We start from the raw sequence: 15,648 nt of genomic DNA on the forward strand, positions 1-15,648 counted from the left end.
GGGAGAGAGAGAAATCAGAGCCTGAAAGGCCATTTCCCAAAAGTCCATGGGGTGGAGAGAGAGAAAATATCCTCCGTGTACAACGTAGAACACCAAATAATGCATGCAGAGCAGAATTCGGCCGATACCCACTAATTATCAAAATCCAGAAAAGAGACGTTAAATTCGATAACCACCTAAAAGGAAGCGATTCCCAAACCTTCCACAACAAAGCCATCACCTACAGAGAGATGAACCTGGAGAAGAGTCCCCTAAGCAAGCTGGTCCTGGGGCTCTGTTCACAAACACACCCTACAGAGCCCCAGGACAGCAGCACAATTAGACCCAACCAAATCATGAGAAAACAAAAAGATAATTACTTGACACATTGGATAGAATTAACAAAAAAACAGAGCAAACTAGAATGCTATTTGGCCCTACACAGAGAGTACACCGCGGCAGAATACCTGACCACTGTGACTGACCCAAAATTAAGGAAAGCTTTGACTATGTACAGACTCAGCGAGCATAGCCTTGCTATTGAGAAAGGCCACCGTAGGCAGACATGGCTCTCAAGAGAAGACAGGCTATGTGCTCACTGCCCACAAAATGAGGTGGAAACTGAGCTGCACTTCCTAACCTCCTGCCCAATGTATGACCATATTAGAGAGACATATTTCCCACAGATTACACAGATCTACAAAGAATTCGAAAACAAATCCAATTTTGAAAACTCCCATATCTACTGGCTGAAATTCCACAGTGTGCCATCAGAGCAGCAAGATTTGTGACCTGTTGCCACGAGAAAAGGGCAACCAGTGAAGAACACGCACCATTGTAAATACAACCCATATCTATGCTTATTTATTTTATCTTGCGTCCTTTACCATTTGTACATTGTTAAAACACTGTATATATATATAATATGACATTTGTAATGTCTTTATTGTTTTGAAACTTCTGTATGTGTGATGTCTACTGTTAATTTTTATTGTTTATTTCACTTTATATATTATCTACCTTACTTGCTTTGGCAATGTTAACACATGTTTCCCATGCCAATAAAGCCCTTGAATTGAATTGAATTGAGAGAGAGGAGAGAGACACAGAGAGAGGGAGACAGAGGGCGAGAGAGAGAGAGAGAGGAAGAGAGGGAGGAGAGAGAGAGGGAGAAAGAGGATGAGAGAGAGCGAGAGACAGAGAGAGGAAGAGAGGGAGGGAGAGAGAGAGAGGGAGAGAGACAGAGAAAGAGAGAGGGAAAGAGAGAGGGAGAGAGACAGAGAGAGCAAGAGAGAGAGGGAGAGAAAGGGGAGAAAGAGAGCGAGAGAGAGCAAGAGAAAGACTAAGGAAGAGAGGGAGGGAGAGAGAGAGAGGGAGGGAGAGAGAGAGGGAGAGAGAGAGAGAGAGTGAGAGAGAAAGAGAGAGAGAGAAAGAGAGAGAGAGAAATCATAGCCTGAAAGACCATGCCCCAAAAGTCCATGGGGTGGAGAGAGAGAGACAGAGGGAGAGAGACACAGAGAGAAGGAGAGAGTGAGATAGAGAGGGAGGGAGAGAGAGAGTCTCACCACAGCAGTTCAGGATCAAAAAAGAGAATAAACAGTGAAACCTTTTTAAAAGCATCTGAGATGTTGACCAATGGCATTAACGGCCGTTCCACAGGTGCATGTTCATTAATTGTTTATGGTTCATTGAACAAGCATGGGATACAGTGTTTTAGCAGATGAGATGTAGTCGTTGTTTGTGTTGTTCGTATGTTTATATCTCATGTGTAAAATGTGTAATATATATATATATTTATTACTATTATTATTATTATTATTGTTTGGTGGGATACTTTTAGCCTTCCATAATGACATCACCATGCTGTAAAATAGTTAATAGACAGAGTTCCAAACCTTTCTGCTAATATTAGACGTTTTCAAATTTATAGAGCATAAAAGTCAGGTGAACAAGTATGTGTGTGTAATTTTATATTTATTTCATTCAAGTAGCGATAATGTAGTTCTGTTGTGATAATGACGTTAGTTGTGTTGTGTCAGAGTTAAGGCCTGGGCCGTCCACCAAGACAATACCTGTAACGATTATGATAAAATATAGGCTACATAACTATAAAACGTTGGTGAGCATCCACACGAGATGAAAGTTGATCATGTATCGTTCTACAGTCCTACTCCTGTCAGTCGACTGATCAACGCATCCTACTGCAGAGCTGCCTATATAAACAGGACCTTTCACAAGGTTTCTTAACACACAGATACTGGTTCAGACCATTCAGTGCTTTCATGGTGTGTTCATTGTCATAGTGACAACTGCAAATAATACTTCAATGTACATGTAGGACTAATGAAAAATAATATAGTAACTTGTATTTAAATGTAGCAATTCAACAACAAATGCCATTTAGCCTGCTCATCTATTACAGCATGTCATTGCATCGTTGTTCAAGTGGTTTGCAAGTGATTTCCATTTTTCTAATGGTTGTCAATTCCTTTGGTTCTTCTTTTTCACTGTGAACATTTCTGTATGTCCTGTGAAACTATTTGCAATTCATCAGTGCAACAATGTTATCATGGCTGGCGAGTTTTACATTCAGTAATTAGCAAGAGCAAGCCTGCTTTATAGTATAAACAATGATACAAGTAAATATCATATAGCTTTTGTAGCCTATAGCTTTTCCTGGGATTTCACGAGAAGAGGAATGGCCTATTCTGGAGAGGCTTGAGTAGCCTGTTGCCTATGGAAACAGCTGGAAGAGAGAGGCAAGTGATGTGTAGCTGAAGTAAAAGCGAAATATTAGCTAGATATTAGGCCATTCACTAGCTAAATATTAGGACTACAGGCTAAATATTTACCTGTCAGAGTGCAAGAAAAATAATGTAACAGATTATGAAATGGCAGCTCTTCGCTCGGTTGTCCGCTTCGTGGGCGTAGAAGTGAACCAATTCAAATAAGTAAATACATTTTGAAATGTTAAACTGTCTATTATTAGCTAGCAGGCCACTGTGTGTAGGTTAATGGGATACCAGCAGGTCTGCAATCTCCCTGGAAGATGGAAGCTTGGAGAGGGGAATGAAGTGAGCTGCTTGGAAAATCTGTTGATGATGGTGAGGATGACTGAGTTATGCTGAGCCTGGCGAATATGGGACTCGATCTCCCAGGAGACAGCGGCAACGATGCAGGTGGATGGCATAATGTTCTCTGGCATGGAACCTGTGTTGTCGTCATTGAACTGACGGGAGAGGACGTCAGGCTTGGTATTCTTAGATCCGGGGTGATAAGTGAGTATAAAGTTGAATCTTCCAAAGAACAATGCCCACCTGGCCTGCCGGGAGCTCAAACGTTTGGCAGTCTGGATGTATGACAGGTTTTTGTGATCCGTCCACCCAATAAAGGGGAGAACCTGAGCCCTCCGACTAGTGACGCCACTCCTCAAGACCCAGCTTCACAGCCAGAAGTTCCTGGTTACCTTTGTCAAAATGTCCTGCTGCAGGTGAGAGTTTGCAGGACAAGAAGGCACATGGGTGGAGCTTCTGATCAGAGGAGGGACGTTGAGACAGAACCTACCCTATTGTGTTGAGGCATCCACCTCGACGACGAACTGGAGTTCTGGGTTCGGATCGGAGCAGAAGTGAAGCTTGAGTTCCCGGAACGCTGCCTCTTCCTCAGGTGTCCAGTGGAACTGAGTGGAGGTGAGAGTGGTGAGGGTCTGCCATACGGCTGTAGTTACAGATGAATCGTTTAAAAAAATGGCAAACCCCAGCTGTTGGAAATCTTGGTGAATGTGTTGCTGGTCCTTAGAAAATGTCTATATCATCCACATAGACAAAAACGAAGCGTCCAGTCACATCCCACATAACATCATTAACCAGGCTCTGGAAAACAGCAGGAGCGTTAGTGAGACCAAAACGGCATGAACACCGTTGAACGCCGTTTTGAACGCCATGTTCCACTTGTCACCCTCTCTGATGCAGACAAGGTGGTAGGCATTCCGGAGGTCCAGTTTAGTGAACACCGTGGCACCATGGAGGGGGGCAAAAGCAGAACTGGTGCGTGGCAAGGCATACTTGTTCCTAACAGTGAAACTATTCAGCACACGGAAGCCTATGCACGACCTCAGTGACCCAAAAAAAACAGCCCCTACCTGAGAGGAAGAAGGCCCACAATGTCCTGCAGCCAGGGAATCCTGGATGTACCCCTCCATAACCTCTTGCCCAGGGTGAGGGAGGTTATACAACCGGCTACAGGGGAGAGGAGCTCCAGGCTGGAGGTCAATAGCGCAGTCGTACGGCCGATGAGGCGGCAGAGACAGGGTGTGGAGCTTGCTGAACACGAGCTAGATCGTGATACTCTAGAGGAATTGATGACAGGTCCGAGGGTACTGGAATAGACTGGGACAAGGCAGAGGGAAGGGCAGAATGTAGACACTTAGAGTGACAAAATGTACGCCTAGTGGTTACCCTTCCAGCAGTCCAGTCGATCTCTGGGATGTGCAGCTTTAACCAAGGATGGCCAAGAACCAGGAGAGAGTGAGTGCAGTCGATTATGTGGAGACTAATCCTTTCCTGGTGATTCCCAGAGAGAAGCAGGATGACCGGCACAGTCCTCCCACTGACACGGACGAGGAGCTGTGCATTGAGAGCGTTGGCATCGAGGGGTGAATTGAGTGGAACAGTGTCCAGACCCAACTGGGCAACACCTCGGGCCAGGTAACTCTCATCAGCACCCGAGTCGATGAGGGCAGGTAGAGAAAAGGCCTGGCTTTGCCATACAAGAGTGCTGTCGAGCAAGGGTCTGGGGAATGATGGACCGGCGCTTTGACTCAGCAGTATATCCCCCACAACTTCCGAGCCACCCCTTTAGCTGGCCGCAGCGAACAAGTGGAGACAAAGTGACCAACCTGGCCTCAGTATAGGCAGCTCCTGGTGCTGACTCGCCTCTGCCTCTCCTCAGGAGAGAGACGTGCCCGGGTCGAGCCGTGTGGGTTTAGGTTATGCCTTCTCTCCGACGCTCAAGGAGATGGTTGTGGAAGCAGATGGCGAGAGAGATGAGCTCTTCAAGTCCATCAGGCTTTTGCAAACAAGTTAGATTATTTGTACGTTGTTTAATTATATTTTGATTAATTCAATGTTGATTTATTGAAGAGTTTAAATGTGTTTTAATTGTTAACTTAAAAACATTATTCAAGTTGAAGTAGTGTCAATGTTCATTCATCACAGATCATAAATCAGTCTCATAATTCAGTCTCTAAAGCTTGTCTGTGTTTGTAGCTTTCTCATAATTCAGTCTCTAAAGCTTGTCTGTGTTTGTAGCTTTTTCAAATGACATGACCTTTTGTCCAGTTGTGAGGTCACCAGTCAGTTGTATTTGACTGTCACTGTCTCAGGATATCAGCCATGTGAACCCATCTTGCAGCTTATCATACAGTTATGCATCACCAAGGCAGCCACAGACCTACAGTATGATAACTGGCCTAATGGGCATGTGCACCTTGTCATTGTACATCTGAATCAGAAAATAGCTAAACTCACACATCATTTGCATATTGATGAGCTAGCTATATGTTCTCAATAGTATATGAGATTAACCATAAATCCAATTTTAGACACTATTTTTCAGACATGAAATTGTTTAGTGCAAATGCAACCCTTGTATTCTAGGTACTGTATTGTACATGAAAATAAGGAGCAGGCAATTTGTAGGCTAATTAAAAATGTCGAAGGAAAATAATATGGCTTGGGGAGTGTGGGTATTCTACCTTGTTTATTTGATGAGGATGATTTTAGAACACAAAGATAAATGGATTCGGCTAATGGATTCGGCTATTTCAGACAGACCCGTTGCTGACCCGTTGCTGACAGGTGTATAAAATCGAGCACACAGCCATGCAATCTCCAACGTAAAACATTGGCAGTAGAATGGCCCGACTGAAGAGCTCAGGGACTTTCAACGTGGCACCGTCATAGGATGCCACTTTTCCAACAAGTCAGTTGGTCAAATTTATGCCCTGCTAGAGCTGCCCTGGTCAACTGTGCTGTTATTGTGAATTGGAAACCTCTAGGAGCAACAACGGCTCAGCATGAAGTGGTAGGCCACACAAGCTCACAGAACGGGACCGCCGAGTGTTGAAGTGCGCAGTGGGTAAAAATCGAACACTCGCTACCGAGTTCCATACTGCCTCTGGAAGAAACATCAGCACAATAACTATTCACCGGGAGCTTAATGGAATGGGTTTCCATGACCGAGCAGCCGCACACAAGCCTAACATCACAATTCACATTGCCAAGCTTCGATTGGAATGGTGTAAAGCTTGCCACAATTGGACTCTGGAGCAGTGGAAACGCGTTCTCTGGAGTGATGAATCATGCTTCACCATCTGGCAGTCCAACAGACAAATCTGGGTTTGGTGGATGCCAGGAGAACCCTACCTGCCCCAATGCATAGTGCCAACTGTAAAATTTGGTGGAGGAGGAATAAAAGTCTGGGGCTGTTTTTCATGGTTTGGGCTAGGCCCCTTAGTTCCAGTGAAGGGAAATGTAAACGGGACAGCATACAATGACATTCTAGATTATTCCGTGCTTCCAACTTTGTGGCAACAGTTTGGGGAAGGCCATTTCCTGTTTCAGCATGACAAAGCCCCCGTGCACACATGGATATTGGTTTTTGGTGGGGAAATTTCACAATTCAATTTGCTCAACACATTCACAAAAGGTGGCTACAGTATGATCACAGTTATGAGGTTTAGGATGCTTGATGTTGATAGTTAGCTCGCAGCACAACCAAACATTGTTGTGCAAATCTCTTCACCCACCATCATCAACAACAATCTCTGCACTCCTCCTCCATGCCATTGACTATGATTTTGTATCTGTATTCCAGCAAAGCAAAATCATATAGAATTGGAAAACCAGACACAGCGAAAATTGGCTTTCCTCCATCTCTTTTGGCTGCAATGACAGGCAGAACTACAGTAGCCTACCCAAAGACACTTTTACATCATGCAGGTTTCTCTGACCAAATAGCCTACCCAAAGACACTTTTTACATCATGCAGGTTTCTCTGACCAAATAGCCTACCCAAAGACACTTTTTACATCATGCAGGTTTCTCTGACCAAATAGCCTACCCAAAGACACTTTTTACATCATGCAGGTTTCTTTGACCAAATAGCCTACCCAAAGACACTTTTTACATCATGCAGGTTTCTCTGACCAAATAGCCTACCCTAAGACACTTTTACATCATGCAGGTTTCTCTGACCAAATAGCCTACCCAAAGACACTTTTTACATCATGCAGGTTTCTTTGACCAAATAGCCTACCCAAAGACACTTTTACATCATGCAGGTTTCTCTGACCAAATAGCCTACCCTAAGACACTTTTTACATCATGCAGGTTTCTCTGACCAAATAGCCTACCCAAAGACACTTTTTACATCATGCAGGTTTCTCTGACCAAATAGCCTACCCTAAGACACTTTTACGTCATGCAGGTTTCTCCTATCAAATATTCTAACCTAAATGGCACCCAATCAAATAAAAAATGTACTGTCAAACAATATTTTCTAAAAACAGGACAGGTCAAAGTAAAATGGACAATACGGAATTGACAATCACCCCATTGTCACCCCATTGTTTCACCCCATTGTTATCATCAGTGGTGTCAAGTTTGTATCCGTCAATTTTTCACAAGCTGATTATAGCGAAAAATAAAATACTTCTGCCTTTCCCACTGTGTAAACACATTGTAAATAGTGTCATGATAACTTGATAAAGTTGGGTAGCTGATATTCGGGGCTTAAATAGCCAAACTGATTAGTCTCAGGAATCAGGACTAATAATGCCAATGCAACAGCCTGTTTTACAAATTGTGGGCCTCCCACATGGATGGATGGGCATGCTTAAAATTCCATTTAGGGCCAACATGGTAGACTGCACCCCAGTAAGCACGAGCCAATATCTTTTTCTGGTTCTTTCCAGACTGGACATTTTTTGGGGTGTTTTACATACAGTAGGCTAAAATTCAATTTCAGGCAACACTGTAGGCTACACATCAGTAAGCACGAAGTGACACAGAGGGCCTTTTGAACATTAAAAAAAATGTTGCAGTCTGGACCGGCCTTGATTTCCACATCCATGGACATTAGTTTTTGGTCCAGATCTGACCAGTCATAGTTTGACTGGTTTGATTGTATGTTTGATTAAGATTTTTTCGGTCTGGCCTTGATTACATCTTTTCAACTTTCATTCATAACAAAAAATGTCCTTGATTTCAACAGCAGGAAAAAAAAATACATATTTTCAACATCTGTAAACTTCAACGTCCTAACGTCAACGTCTGGTAAATACGTCTTTAAGACGTCTTTTCAACCTCATTTTGAATACTGGGACTCTAACAGTTTTGCTGGGAGCCATTTTTTGGTCTTGCCTGAATGGCAAGGACCTGCCTGCTTTTCTCCAGGCTGCTCTCTGTAGTCCCTGGAATGCAAAGCCAATAACTTGACAATCATAATGTTAGGCCTACGTTTTTAGACAAGAAAATGATTGGGCTGCAACAACACAGTGCAATGAGGAATGTATTATTGAGAATACACAGTTATTGTCCATCGGCTGTAAAATGCAGTAATATATAGGCTAATTTGAAAAAACACTCATATCCTGTTTTGTTTCTGTCTACGTGTCACGCCCTGGTCGAAATATATTGTGTTTGTCTTTATTTATTTGGTCAGGCCAGGGTGTGACATGGGTTTATTGTGGTGTGTTTTGTCTTGTTTTTTTTAGGTATTGGGTGTGTGGTTTAGTGGGGGTGTCTAGCATAGTCTATGGCTGTCTGGAGTGGTTCTCAATCAGAGGCAGGTGTTTATCGTGGTCTCTGATTGGGAACCATATTTAGGCAGCCATATTCTTTGAGTATTTCGTGGGTGATTGTTCCTGTGTCTGTGTTTGTTGTCACCAGATAGGCTGTATAGTTTTTCACGGTCCGTTTGTTGTTTTTGTTTGTTTTCTTCGTCATTAAACATGTCTCAAAAATACCACGCTGCATTTTGGTCCGCTTCTCCTTCGACAGACGAGAACCGTTACACTACGCCCGATTATGCAACTATTTGGATCAGTTTGGGTCTATTGTAGACCGTTTAGAAGGTTCAGAAAGGTACATTAGCAGGCCAGTAATGTTTTAGGCCTATTTTGTCAGGATGTAGGCCGGTGTTAAGATAGGCCTACTATAGGAAAACTCTCTGCCCGTTAATGCTGTAGCCTACTTTATATTCAGCAAGGAAGAGCAAGCCTATATCTCTCCTCCTATTAGTAGGCTAAAGAAAATTAATTGAAGTAAGTGTCCATCAAGCTTTTTGTAGTCTGGATTTTCCTGGCCTGGGACTCCACTAGACTTAAAAGGAATAGTTGTGGCAGCGGAGAGGTGCATAATAGCACTGCAGAACAATGAAGACAGACAAGATTGAGATGTAGCCTATAGCCAAACTTAGAAGGGTAAGAATATTAGCCTATAATTCATTAAAAACCTCTTGGGGATAGGCATCCGTGAACGGGACAGTTGTAAATCATGCAGCGCCGTGTGTCACGATCGCAGATTTTTAGAAAAACAACAAATGTTGGTACATATAAGAGTGTTATATTGGCTGAAAGCTTAAATTCTTGTTAATATAACTGCGTGTCCAATTTACAATAGCTACTACTGCGAAAAAATGCCATGCTATTGTTTGAGGAGAGCTCCTAACAACAAAACACTTTTTTTCACTGATAGGTTTGATAAATTCACCTCTGAAGATAGAATGTGGACTTACATTCTGAAATCTTGCTCTGATTTATCGTCCAAAGGGTTCCAGAGATAGCATGAACTTTTGTTTTGTTAGATAAAATCCTTTTTCATATCCTAAAATGGTTCATATAGCATGCACGATCGATTTTGTATTTCCACTGCTCAATTATCAAATAAAGGAATCTGTGAAAATCTAACTCTAAATGGTGTTTCAACCAATCAAACCACATTCACATTCATTCCTCAGAGATCCTAGACTGTAACCAGACTTCACTATATCATTTGGAGTGCAGTATATCCTATAGGACACCAAATTTGGTCAGAGAGCGACGCCTCCACGGCACGCCGATGACGCGGATGTTCTTCACTTGATTGACTGTAACTTTGTGAAATAAGCACCAATCGGGGTCAAACAAAGCTAGCTAGATAGACAATGAGCTGGGCTTTATGGGAACCCCTGTTTTTGTCGCAAAATGTAGCTGCTAACCTTGTGCGACAGCAAGTCTTTTCCTTTTGGACAAAAATCAGAAGAATGTGGAGAGTTATGAAGTTGTGAAAACTGGGTGTTTTGCAAATGTTGAACTTACAATATGGCTACTAATACTGGAAAGCTAAATGAAAGTCCAAGTATACAGATTTGACAATATTCTTGTAGAAAAATGTAATGTGAATGTAAATATCTCCTTCACAATTTGCCTAAATGTACCTGGGTGACTTCACACTAAATGTCATGTAGTTTGATCATACTTTAAAACGTCTTGGTGACAGGGGGCAGCAACACAGATCATCCCGTCTTCAATTTTATCGATAATTTACGTAAAAAAATACCTACAGTTGTATTACAAAAGTAGTTTGAAATGTTTTGGCAAAGTTTACAGGTAACTTTTGAGATATTTTGTAGTTACGTTGTGTCTTTCTGGATCAAACGCGCCAAATAAATGGACATTTTGGATATATATCGACGGAATTAATCGAACAAAAGGACCATTTGTGATGTTTATGGGACATATTGGAGTGCCAACAAAAGAATCTCGTCAAAGGTAAGGCATGAATTATATTTTTATTTCTGCGTTTTGTGTCGTGCCTGCAGGGTTGAAATATGTTTTTCTCTTGTTTACGGAGGTGTTATCCTTAGTTAATAGCATCGTTTTGCTTTCGCCGAAAAGCATTTTTGAAATCTGACATGTTGGCTGGATTCACAACAAGTGTAGCTTTAATTTGTTATCTTGCATGTGTGATTTCATGAAAGTTTGATTTTTATAGTAATTTATTTGAATTTGGCACCCTGCATTTTCCCTGGCTTTTGGCCAGGTGGGATGCTAGAGTCCCAAATATCCCAGAGAGGTTTTAAATCTGAAACTTTGCACATACACTGCTGTCATCGGAATTACAACCAGAGTGATGGCTAGATTTGGAACCTTTCTGTTGCATTTCAAAGATGGTGGTAGAAAACAAACGGTTGTTGTTTTCTTCTTTGTATTATCTTTTACCAGATCCATTGTGTTATATTCTACTACATTCAATTCACGTTTCCACAAACTTCAAAGTGTTACGCGTGGACTAGGGTGTGTGCAGGAATCAGACAGAGAGAGAGTAAAAAAGTGCTTTACTATTGCACACCTATCTGATAAGCCCAATACAATGCAGGGCACTATACCAGACAACCCAAAACCACAGGGTGTCCAGTATAGAAAATAAAATACACTATGACCTAATATGTACACACGTAACAAAAGACAAACACGCACAAAACAAGGGCGGGTCAAACTACTACATATAGGGAAGCTAATTAAACCAAAATACACACAGGTGAAACTAATAAGACCAAACCAACAGACAAACGAAAAAAGGGATCGGTAGCGGCTAGTAGGACGGTGACGACGACAGCCGAGCACCTCCCGAACAGGCAGGGGAGCCAACTTCGGCGGAAGTCGTGACAGTTACCTTTCAAATGGTGCCAACAATATGCATATCTTTGCTTTAGTGCCTGAGCTACAGGCAGTTAGATTTGAATATGTCATTTAGGCAAAAATTGAAAAACGAAGTTTTTAACTCAATGTTAGGCTTCATACTGCAGTGAATTTATCCAGTCAATTTACACAGTGAAAGAAAAAAAGTGTACCATTTACACTATGTGCACTACGGGAGCTGCGCTGAGTGAGCTCACTCACAATCCCTGGGTATGCCGTTCAAAAGATACCTGCCTGACTGGGCAACCATTTGGATCAGTTTTTTTCCTCTACAAGGTCCATGCACATTAGCAGAACAGTAATATCACTGATACACCCATATTTAGTAATATGGTATATTCTAGTGGCATGCATATGAATTATGATTATGCGCAAGCGCAGAGGAAGTTGTATCCATAGTGGATAGAGCCCCACCACTAAAATAATCTTTGGGCCCGCAGTGGAACACTATAAGACCCATACAACATAGCAGTCAAACATGTAAATTGTTCAAATCGTTTATTCACCATTCATTTTTTTACCATAGGGGATTCCAGAAACAGGTCTTTCACTTTCACGTCGTCCTTCAATCTCACACAAATTATCAAGGAACCTACCAGGTACAACCCTAAATCCGTAAACACGGGCACCCTCATAGATATCATCCTGACCAACCTGCCCTTCAAATACACCTCGGTTGTCTTCAACCAGGATCTCAGCGATCACTGCCTCATTGCCTGCGTCCGTAATGGGTCCGTAGTCAAACGACCACCCTCATCACTGTCAAACGCTCCCTAAAACACTACAGCGAGCAGGTCTTCCTAATCGACCTGGTCCGGGTATCCTGGAAGAATATTGACCTCCTCTCGTCAGTAGAGGATTCCTGGTTGTCCTTTAAAAGTGCTTTCCTCACCATCTTAAATAAGCATGCCCTATGCTAAAAAGGTAGAATTAAGAACAGATATAGCCCTTGGTTCACTCCAGACTTGACTGCCCTTGACCAGCACAAAAACACATTGTGGCGTACTGCATTAGCATCGAATAGTCCCTGTGAAATGCAGCTTTTCAGGGAAGTTAGGATCCAATATACACAGGCAGTTATGAAAGCAAAGGCTAGCTTTTTCAAACAGACATTTGCATCCTGTAGCACAAATTCCAAAAAGATTTGGGACAAAGTAAAGTCCATGGAGAATAAGAGCACCTCCTCCCAGCTGCCCACTGCACTGAGGCTAGGAAACACTGTCACCACCGATAAATCCACGATAATCGAGAATTTCTAGAAACATTTTTGAAACAGTTTTCCCCAGGCTGGCCATGCTTTCCACCTGGTTACCCCTACCCCAGCCAACAGTTCTGCACCCCCGCAGAAACTTTCCCAAGCCCCCTTGCTTCTCATTCACCCATTTCCAGATAGCTAATGTTCTGAAAGAGCTGCAAAATCTGGACCTCTTCAAATCAGCTGGGCTAGACAATCAGGACCCCCCTCTTTCTAAAGTGAACCACCGTAATTGTTGCAACCCCTATTACCAGCCTGTTCAACCTCTCTTTCGTATAATCTGAAATCCCTAAAGATTGAAAGCTGCCGCGGTCATCCCCTCTTCAAAGGGGGGAGACATTCCAGACCCAAACTGTTACAGACCTATATCTATCCTACCCTGCCTTTCTAAGGTCTTTGAAAGCCAAGTTAACAAACAGATCACCGACCATTTCAAATCCCACCGTACCTTCTCCGCTATGTAATCTGGTTTCCGAGCTGGTCATGGGTGCACCTCAGCCACGCTCAAGGTCCTAAACGATATAATAATCGCCATCGATAAAAGACAATACTGTGCAAACGTATTCATCAACCTGGCCAAGGCTTTCGACTCTGTTATTCGCCACATTCTTATAGGCAGAGTCAGCAGCCTTGGTTTTCAAATGACTGCCACGCCTGGTTTACCAACTACTTCTCAGACAGAGTGTGTCAAATCGGATGGCCTGTTGTCCAGACCTCTGGCAGTCTCTATGGGGGTTCAGGGTTCAATTCTCAGGCCGACTCTTTTCTATGTATACATCAATGATGTCGCTCTTGATGCTGGGGATTCTCTGATCCACCTCTACGCAGACGACACCATTCTGTATACTTCAGGCCCTTCTTTGGACACTGTGCTAACTAACCTCCAGACAAGCTTCAATGCCATACAACTCTCCTTCCATGGCCTCCAACTGTTCTTAAATGCAAGTAAAACTAAATACATGCTCTTCAACCATCGCTGCCCACACCTGCCCACCTGTCCAGCATCACTACTCTGACGGTTCTGACTTAGGAATATGTGGACAACTACAAATACCTAGGTGTCTGGTTAGACTGTAAACCATCCTTCCAGACTCCAATCCAAAATTACATCTAGAATCGGCTTCTTACTTCCGCAACAAAGCATCCTTCACTCATGCTGCCAAACATACCCTCGTAAAACTGACTATCCTACCGATCCTTGACTTCGGTGATGTCATTTACAAAATAGCCTCAAACACTCTCCTCAGCAAATTGGACGCAATCTATCACAGTGCCATCTTTTTTCTCACCAAAGCCCCATATACTACCCACCACTGCACCTGTATGCTCATTGGCTGGCCATCGCTTTATATTCATTGCCAAACCCACTGGCTCCAGGTAATTTATAAGGCTTTGCTTGGTGAAGCCCCGCCTTATCTCAGCTCACTGGTCACTATAGGAGCACCCACCCGTAGCATGCGCTCCAGCAGGTATATTTCACTGGTCACACCCACCTAATTCCTTTGGTTGCCTTTCCTTCCAATTCTCTGCTGCCAATGACTGGAATGAATTGCAAAATCATCAGCTGGAGACTCATATCTCCCTCACTAACTTTAGCACCAGTTGTCAGAGCAACTCCACAGATCATTGCACCTGTACACAGTGTAACGGGGCTTTCTTTATGTGAAGGAGTTTCGGACCAAAAATGCTTAAGCGTGGCTATTGAGATTCATGTTTAATAAAACAAAGGAAACACCGAATCAATACAAAAACAATAAACGTAATCGTGAAAACCGAAACAGCCTAAACTGGTGCAAACTAACACAAGAACAGGAACAATCACCCACACTAAAAGAATATGGTTGCCTAAAATGGTTCCCAATCAGAGACAATGATAAACACCTGCCTCTGATTGAGAAACCACTTCAGGCAACCATAGACTTTTCTAGATAACCCTACTAATTCACAATCCCAACACCTACAAAACAGACAAAACACACCACATAATAAACTCCATGTCACACTTTTTGGCCGGACCAAAAAAATAAAGAAAACATAAAATACTCAGACCAGGGTGTGACACACAGCCCATCTGTAAATCGGCATTCATTCAACTACCTCATCCTCATATTGTTATATTTTTTGTTGTTGCTCATTTGCACCAGTATCTCTACTTGCACATTCATCTTCTGCATATCTATCACTCCAGTGTTTAATTGCTAAATTGTAATTATTTCGCCACTCTGGCCTATTTATTGCCTAACCTCCCTAATCTTACTACATTTGCACACACTGTATATAGATGTTTCTATTGTGTTATTGCCTGTGTTTGTTTATCCCAGGTGTAACTCTGTGTTGTTTGTGTCACACTGCTTTGCTTTATCTTGGCCAGGTAGCAGTTGTAAATGAGAACTTGTTCTCAACTGGCTTAACTGGTTAACTAAAGGTCAAAATAATAAATAAAAAAACAGGAACAGTACTCATTTATGTATCTAGATGGCACATGGAAGATGTACTATTTCTGATTTAATTTTTCCTGAGGCGTTGAAGGTGACGTCACCACCATCTTCTGTGCCCTTTAATATCTAGTTCAGGAGGAGAAAAACATCCTCTTTTAAATAACTCTTCATCATCAGACACATACAGTAGAGTGCAGGGTGCTTGTTCACTCATCACTGATATCAGGAGTTTA

Source organism: Oncorhynchus masou, chromosome 16 (genome assembly GCF_036934945.1).
Source record: "Oncorhynchus masou masou isolate Uvic2021 chromosome 16, UVic_Omas_1.1, whole genome shotgun sequence".
In the NCBI taxonomy this organism is placed as follows: domain Eukaryota; kingdom Metazoa; phylum Chordata; class Actinopteri; order Salmoniformes; family Salmonidae; genus Oncorhynchus; species Oncorhynchus masou.